This window comes from Arachis stenosperma, chromosome 2, assembly GCF_014773155.1.
Source record: "Arachis stenosperma cultivar V10309 chromosome 2, arast.V10309.gnm1.PFL2, whole genome shotgun sequence".
Classification (NCBI taxonomy): domain Eukaryota; kingdom Viridiplantae; phylum Streptophyta; class Magnoliopsida; order Fabales; family Fabaceae; genus Arachis; species Arachis stenosperma.
Window position 1 is genome coordinate 110,211,108 of NC_080378.1, and position 8,623 is coordinate 110,219,730.

The window sequence follows — 8,623 nt, forward strand, 5'->3', positions numbered from 1 at the left end:
AAAACTGCAAGTTTCATGGACTTTCATCTGAAGATCCTTTTCAGTTCTTAACTAAATTCTTGCAGATATGTGATACTATTAAGACTAATGGAGTAGATCCTGAAGTCTATAGGCTCATGCTTTTCCCTTTTGCTGTAAGAGACATAGCTAGAATATGGTTGGAATCTCAACCCAAGGATAGCCTGAACTCTTGGGATAAGCTGGTCACGGCTTTCTTAGCCAAGTTCTTTCCTCCCCAAAAGCTTAGTAAGCTTAGAGTGGATGTTCAGACCTTCAGACAGAAAGAAGGTGAATCCCTCTATGAAGCTTGGGAGAGATACAAGTAACTGACCAAAAAGTGTCCTTCTGACATGCTTTCAGAATGGACCATCCTGGATATATTCTATGATGGTCTGTCTGAATTAGCAAAGATGTCATTGGATACTTCTGCAGGTGGATCCATTCACCTAAAGAAAATGCCTGCAGAAGCTCAAGAACTCATTGACATGGTTGCTAACAACCAGTTTATGTACACTTCTGAGAGGAATTCTGTAAGTAATGGGACGCCTCAAAGGAAGGGAGTTCTTGAAATTGATACTCTGGATGCCATATTGGCTCAGAACAAACTATTGACTCAACAGGTCAATATGATTTCTCAGAGTCTGAATGGAATGCAAGCTGCATCCAACAGTACTCAAGAGGCATCTTCTGAAGAAGAAGCTTATGATCCTGAGAACCCTGCAATAGCAGAGGTGAATTATATGGGTGAACCTTATGGAAACACCTATAACCCCTCATGGAGAAATCACCCAAATTTCTCATGGAAGGATCAACAAAAGCCTCAACAAGGCTTTAATAATGGTGGAAGAAACAGGTTTAACAATAGTAAACCTTTTCCATCATCCACTCAGCAACAGACAGAGAATTCTGAGCAGAATCCATCTAGCTTAGCAAATTTAGTCTCTGATCTATCTAAGGCCACTGTGAGTTTCATGAATGAAACAAGGTCCTCCATTAGAAATTTGGAGGCACAAGTGGGCCAGCTGAGTAAGAAGATCACTGAAACTCCTCCTAGTACTCTCCCAAGCAATACAGAAGAGAATCCAAAGAGAGAGTGCAAGGCCATTGATATAACCATCATGGCCGAACCCACAAGGGAGGGAGAGGACGTGAATCCCAGTGAGGAAGACCTCCTGGGATGTCCAGTGATCAACAAGGAGTTTCCCTTTGAGGAACCAAAGGAATCTGAGGCTCATCTAGAGACCATAGAGATTCCATTGAACCTCCTTATGCCCTTCATGAGCTCTGATGAGTATTCTTCTTCTGAAGAGAATGAGGATGTTACTGAAGAGCAAGTTGCCAAGTACCTTGGTGCAATCATGAAGCTGAATGCCAATTTATTTGGTAATGAGACTTGGGGAGATGAACCTCCCCTGTTCACCAATGAACTAAATGCATTGGATCAACTGAGATTGCCTCAGAAGAAACAGGATCCTGGAAAGTTCCTAATACCTTGTACCATAGGCACCATGACCTTTGAGAAGGCTCTATGTGACCTTGGGTCAGGAATAAACCTCATGCCACTCTCTGTAATGGAGAAACTGGGAATCTTTGAGGTGCAAGCTGCCAGAATCTCATTAGAGATGGCAGACAACTCAAGAAAAGAGGCTTATGGACAAGTAGAGGACATGTTAGTAAAGGTTGAAGGCCTTTACATCCCTGCTGATTTCATAATCCTAGACACTGGGAAGGATGAGGATGAATCCATCATCCTTGGAAGACCCTTCCTAGCCACAGCAAGAGCTATGATTGATGTGGATAGAGGATAATTGATCCTTCAACTTAATGAGGATAATCTTGTGTTTAAAACTCAAGGATCTCCTTCTGTAACTATGGAGAGGAAGCATGAAAAGCTTCTCTCACTGCAGAGTCAACCAAAGCCCCCACAGTCAAACTCTAAGTTTGGTGTTGGGAGGCTACAACTAAACTCTAAGTTTGGTGTTGAACTCCCATATCCAAACTCTAAGTTTGGTGTTGGGAGTCTATAAAATTGACCTGATCACCTGTGTGGCTCCATGAGAGCCCACTGTCAAGCTATTGACATTAAAGAAGCGCTTGTTGGGAGGCAACCCAATTTTTATTTATCTAATTTTGTTTTTATTGTTTTTCATGTTTTATTAGGTTCATGATCATGTGGAGTCACAAAATAAATACAAAAGTTAAAAACAGAATCAAAAACAGCAGAAGAAAAATCACACCCTGGAGGAAGGACTTAGTGGCGTTTAAACGCCAATAAGGAGCATCTGTCTGGCGTTCAACGCCAGAACAGAGCATGGATCTAGCGTTGAACACCAGAAACAAGCAACATCCTGGCGTTCAAACACCAGGAATGCACCCTGAGAAAAGCTGGCGCTGGACGCCAGAAATAAGCATGGAACTAGCGTTCAATGCCAGAAACATGCCGCATCTGGGCGTTGAACGCCCAGAACAAGCATCAATTTGGCGTTTAAACGCCAGAATTGCATGCAAAGGAATTTTACATGCCTAAATGGTGCAGGGATGTAAATCCTTGACACCTCAGGATCTGTGGACCCCACAGGATCATCTCAACATCTATGGACCCCACAGGATCCTCACCTACCTCCACTCATATTCTTCCCTCTTCTCAACACTCACCCTTTTCGATAAACACCCTTTCCCAAAACCCTTCACCAATCACCTCAATCTCTCTTCCCTATTACCCCTTCACCACCCACATCCATCCACTCTTTCCCATAAAACCCACCTACCTTCAAAATTCAAAATTACTTTACCACCCAAACCCACCCCATATGGCCGAACCTTAACCCCTCTCCCTCCACTATATAAACCCCTCCATTCTTCTTTATTTTCACACAACACAACCCTCTCTACCCCTTCTTGGCCGAAACACAACCCTCTCTCCCTCTCTTCCATATCTTCTTCCTCTTCTTCTTTTCTTTCTTCTCTTGTTCGAGGGCGAGCAATATTCTAAGTTTGGTGTGGTAAAAGCATAAGATTTTGTTTTTTCATTACCATTGATGGCACCTAAGACCAGAGAAACCTCTAGAAAAGGGAAAGGAAAGACAAAAGCTTCCACCTCCGAGTCATGGGAGATGGAAAGATTCATCTCCAAAGGCCATCAAGACCACTTCTATGATGTTGTGGCCAAGAAGAAGGTGATCCCCGAGGTCCCTTTCAAACTCAAGAAAAATGAGTATCTGGAGATCCGACATGAGATCCAAAGAAGAGGTTGGGAAGTTCTAACAAACCCCATCCAACAAGTCGGGATCCTAATGGTTCAAGAGTTCTATGCAAACGCATGGATCACTAGAAACCATGATCAAAGTAAGAACCCGAATCCAAAGAGTTATTTCACCATGGTTCGGGGGAAATACTTAGATTTTAGTCCGAAAAATATAAGGCTAGCGTTCAACTTACCAATGATGGAAGAAAACGCACGCCCCTACACAAGAAGAGTCAACTTTGATCAAAGGTTGGACCAAGTCCTCATGGACATATGTGTGGAAGGAGCTCAATGGAAGATTGACTCAAAAGGCAAACCGGTTCAACTGAGAAGATTGGACCTTAAGCCTGTAGCTAGAGGATGGTTGGAGTTCATTCAACGCTCAATCATTCCCACTAGCAACCGGTCTGAAGTTACTATAGACCGGGCCATCATGATCCATAGTATCATGATTGGGGAGGAAGTGGAGGTTCATGAGATTATACCTCAAGAACTCTACAAGGTGGCTGACAAGTCCTCCACTATGGCAAGGTTAGCCTTTCCTCACCTCATTTGCCATCTATGCAATTCGGCTGGGATTGACATAGAGGGAGATATCCTCATTGATGAGGACAAGCCCATCACTAAGAAAAGGATGGAGCAAACAAGAGAGCCTATTCATGGATCTCAAGAGGCACATAAAGAAGTCCATCACTAAGAAATCCCTGAGATGCCTCAAGGGATGCACCTTCCTCCATAGAATTTTTGGGAGCAAATCAACACCTCCCTAGGAGAATTAAGTTCCAACATGGGACAATTAAGGGTGGAACATCAAGAGCACTCCATCATCCTCCATGAAATTAGAGAAGATCAAAAAGCAATGAGGGAGGAGCAACAAAGACAAGGAAGAGACATAGAAGAGCTCAAGGACATCATTGGTTCCTCAAGAAGAAAATGCCACCATCACTAAGGTGGACTCATTCCTTGTTCTTAAATTTTCTGTTTTTCGTTTTCTATGTTAAATGTTTATCTATGTTTGTGTCTTCATTACATGATCATTAGTGTCTAAGTGTCTATGCCTTAAAGTTATGAATATGAATCCATCACCTCTCTTAAATGAAAAATGTTTTAATTACAAAAGAACAAGAAGTACATGGTTTCGAATTCATCCTTGAAACTAGTTTAATTATTTTGATGTGGTGACAAGACTTTTTGTTTTCTGAATGAATGCTTGAACAGTGCATATGTCTTTTGAATTTGATGTTTAAGAATGTTAAATATGTTGGCTCTTGAAAGAATGATGACAAGGAGACATGTTATTGGATAATCTGAAAAATCAATACTAAATAAATAAATAAAAATTCGAAATTAATAACTTAATTTAAATAAAAAAAATTCAAAAATTATTAGGAAAAATGAATAGGAAAAATAAAATTAACTAGGTGACATCAAACTTAATTTCAGAAAGAGTAAAGTATCGTTTTTGTCCCCAACGTTTGGGGTAAATCCTATTTGTGTCCCTAACGTTTGTAAAAGTGATTCAATGTTATCCTGCCGCCAATTACATATCATGAACGCTTTAGTTTGAGTTTTAAAAATCTCTTCTTGAAGCTAGAATATAAATGTCTGGGATAGAATCGATGATCCACTCTGAAAAATAGCTCATCAAAAGTTGAAACTAATTCCTACAACATTTACATAATTCACTTTTCTAGGGACATAATTGAATCTAAACACAAATAGTGGGTATAATATTAAAATCGAACACATCCAAGTGAGACCTAATTGAGAATGAATACATCCAAGTGAGAATAATTGAAAAATATAATCTGATTTGTTAGTATAATTGATAGTAGGATAACATTGAATCACTTTTATAAACGTTAGGGATACAAATAGGACGATTTAAATGTTAGAGACACAAATAGGACTTACCCCAAACGTTGGGGACAAAAATGATACTTTACTCTTTCAGAAATTAAGAAAAAATATTAATACTATTATTAAAGAAATTTTCGAAAATGATAAGGCAAAATTTAAATAAAATTAAAACTAAAACGCCTAATCTAAGCAATCAAATAACTGATAGTTGTCAATCACAGTCAATCTCCAGCAACGGTGCCAAAAACTTGGTGCGGTATTTTACAACCACAGACTAACCAGCAAGTGCACTAGGTCGTACCAAGTAATACCTCAGGTGAGTAAGGGTCGATCCCACGAGGATTGATGGATCAAGCAACAATAATTGATTGATTGGCTTAGTTAGACAAACAGAAAAGAGTGTTTGAATATTCAAAGAGCATTAAACAATCGTGCAGAAATTAAAATAGTAAAGTAAATAAGTTGGGAATAAAATATGGAGAAGGCAGTTAAGGTTTCAGAGTTATCTATTTTTCCGGATTAACTTTTTTTACTAACTATTTTAATCATGTAGGATTTAATTTATGACAAACTATATGTGACTAGACCCTAATTCCTTAGACCCTTCTAGTCTACTCTCATTTTCATCAATTGCCAATTCCTTGGTCAATTAATTCCAATTAGGGGGTAATGATCAAATTCCAGTTTATATGCCACAAAAACTCTAATTACCCAAATATAAAAGGATTATATGTCACGTATCCCGTTAAGTCCAGATAATTAGAATTTAGGAGAATATGTTTTCAAGCTGTTGTTCAAGTAAAGAGCTGTTCCAAGTTATACAAGAACTCAATTAGAAAGAGGGTCATACTTCCGTTCCACCTAAATTCATAGAATAAAGAACGAAAATAATTCTTAAATATAAATCAAGACATGAATTAAAATAAAAAAACAATAAAGTCAATCCATACAATAGACAGAGCTCCTAACCTTAACAGTGGATGATTAGTTGCTCATGGTTTAGAGAGAAAAATAAGGATTGTAAATTGTGAATAGGAATAATGTTGTCTTGGAATCACCCTATTGGAAGCCCTTTTTATATCAAATCCTAATTAATTTAAAATCTATCTTCTCCAACTAAAATAATATCTTTTCCTATTTTTAAATAAAATAAAGTTTTTATCAGAATTAATTAAAGCAATCAGTATGTCTTCAATTGATGGATGGGGACCACTTGCTTCGTAGGGTCCATGCCTAACTTGGAGTTGGCATAACCATTCTTGTGTGAATCTCCCTTGAGTCTCTGCTATCCCCTGGCTCTAGTTTGTGTTTTTGGGCCGAAAACTGGGTCAAAACTCGGCTTGAAATCACCCCAGCATTTCCTGCGAATTCTGCAAGTCGCGCATGTCACGCATACGCGTCAGTTACGCGTACGCGTTGATGGTCTTTTTCGCGTGTCACGCGTACGCGTCAGGTACGCACACGCGTCGCTAAGCAACTTTGCTTTTCACGTGTACGCGTCGTCATGGATAGCTCCAAATCACGCGCACGCGTCAGGCACGCGCACGCGTTGCTCTTCGCTGGTCAGCTCCTTGGTTTCTTCTCTTTCTCTGCAGAAACTCCATCAAATCTAACCGAATGCTACCTAAAATGAACATAAATGCACAAGACTCAAAGTAGCATCCATAGTAGCTAAAAGGTAATTAATTCTTGATTAAACTCAACAAATTACATGCAAATTCACTAGGAAAAGATAGGAAAGATGCTCACGCATCATTGTGGTTATGACGATGATAGGATTCCTTAATTTTCATTCCCAAGTCAAGGCTCTTTTATACAATTATAGCATTTTCACTACTTTTGACCCTATCTTCTTTTTAATTGCATTAATTTCCTTTTTGATCATTTGTTAGTTCTTTTATTCCTTAGTTCTTTTACATTTTCCATTTTATACTTCAAAACTCTCGTATTTCACAACCAAGAATGTTCACCTAAGTTGCATAGTCCGAGGGAGACGACTCGGGACTTAAAACTCCCGGTTAATATTTGTTTTGATTGTGACAAACCTTTGAATTAAACTTTGATTGTGGGAATTGCTTGTCGGCCTAGACTACGCTGGCAACGAGTTCCTATTTTGTGAAATTCTAGACCGCCACTAATCCGCAAACCACGACGCGATTTGGATATGATGATTTTTTTAAAAAAAATCTAATCCAATCCGATCCAATTTCAAGCGAGTTGGATTGGATTGGATTTGCAATTTTATAAATTAAAAAAATTAAATATATATAACAAGTCTCAACATCAAATTTTCAGTAACCAACAATGACATAACAAGTCTCAATAATATCTTGAAAAACTAACAATAACATAACAACAGAAATAAAATTATAGGTTAGTTAAAATAAATAAATAAATACATTTTGAACATGAAATATTTATTAAATAATAATAAAGATTTATATCCTCTAAATTTTGAATTTTACTTTAGAGAGTAAAGTGTGATCTCTCACCATTTATTTCATAAGTGGGACCAAGAGAAAATATGAGAGAGAAATTATTCAAGGTGAGAGATCACACCTTACCCTCTAAAGTGAAAATTCAAAAGTTAGAAGATCAAAATTCAAAATAATAATATTATAGCACATTGTGCTATTTGGATTGGATTGGATCGGTTATGAGAAATAGATCCGAAATCCAATCCAATCCAATGGTTTGCAAAAAATAGAATCCAACTAAATCTAAATTAGTATAGTTTTAATCAATTTTCAGTTTGGACTGAATTTGATGAGTGGTTTAATTTAGATAGGTTTGGATTTAAATACCCTAGTTAAATTCAAATAAAATATTTCATAGATAGTAACCCATCTACTGAATTAATAAATTAGAAGAGAATCCAACTAAATCTTAATTAGTATAGTTTTAATCAATTTTCAGTTTGCACTGGATTTGATGAGCGGTTTAATTTTGATCAGTTTGGATTTAAATACTCCTAGTTAAATTCAAATAAAATCTTTCATAGATAGTAACACATCTACTGAATCAATAAACTAGTGTTAAACCCGTGCGATGCACGGGGTTATATTTAAATTTAACATATTAAATCGAATATAATATTTTTTAATCATAAATTTTTCGAGTTTAGTATAACACTATCATTGTCATTATATAGTAAACGTACTGAATATGCTATTTTATCTTTAATCAAAGTAAATTGCAAATGGAAGACTTTAAAGTCTATAATATTCTTGAACCATAAGGAAGTAGACATGAAAAAATAATAACATATATAACTGTAATAATAGCATGTCAATTTTACACTAAACTTTATATCAAAAGGCTAATAAAAATTTATCGACAACCTAGTATCTTACTAACTTCATTAGAAAAGCAATTGGCATGTGCTCCCTGTTACACATTTCATCTCAAATCTAAAAATAGAGTTATAGATAAATTAGTTATATCTACAGTAAATATTTGTACAAAAGTGTAAATCATAACATGCTATTAAAATGAAAATAATATTATTCTTACGTAAAT

The 8,623-nt window shown here is 37.0% G+C and overlaps 1 non-coding gene across 1 annotated transcript; it reads right to left on the minus strand.

Annotated features, from left to right (window-relative positions):
- Positions 1 to 248: 248 nt before the first annotated feature.
- On the minus strand, positions 249 to 356 carry LOC130964939 (small nucleolar RNA R71). Its single transcript, XR_009081002.1, has one exon. It is a non-coding gene; the product is annotated as a small nucleolar RNA R71 (small nucleolar RNA).
- Between the last annotated feature and the right edge of the window lie 8,267 nt (positions 357 to 8,623).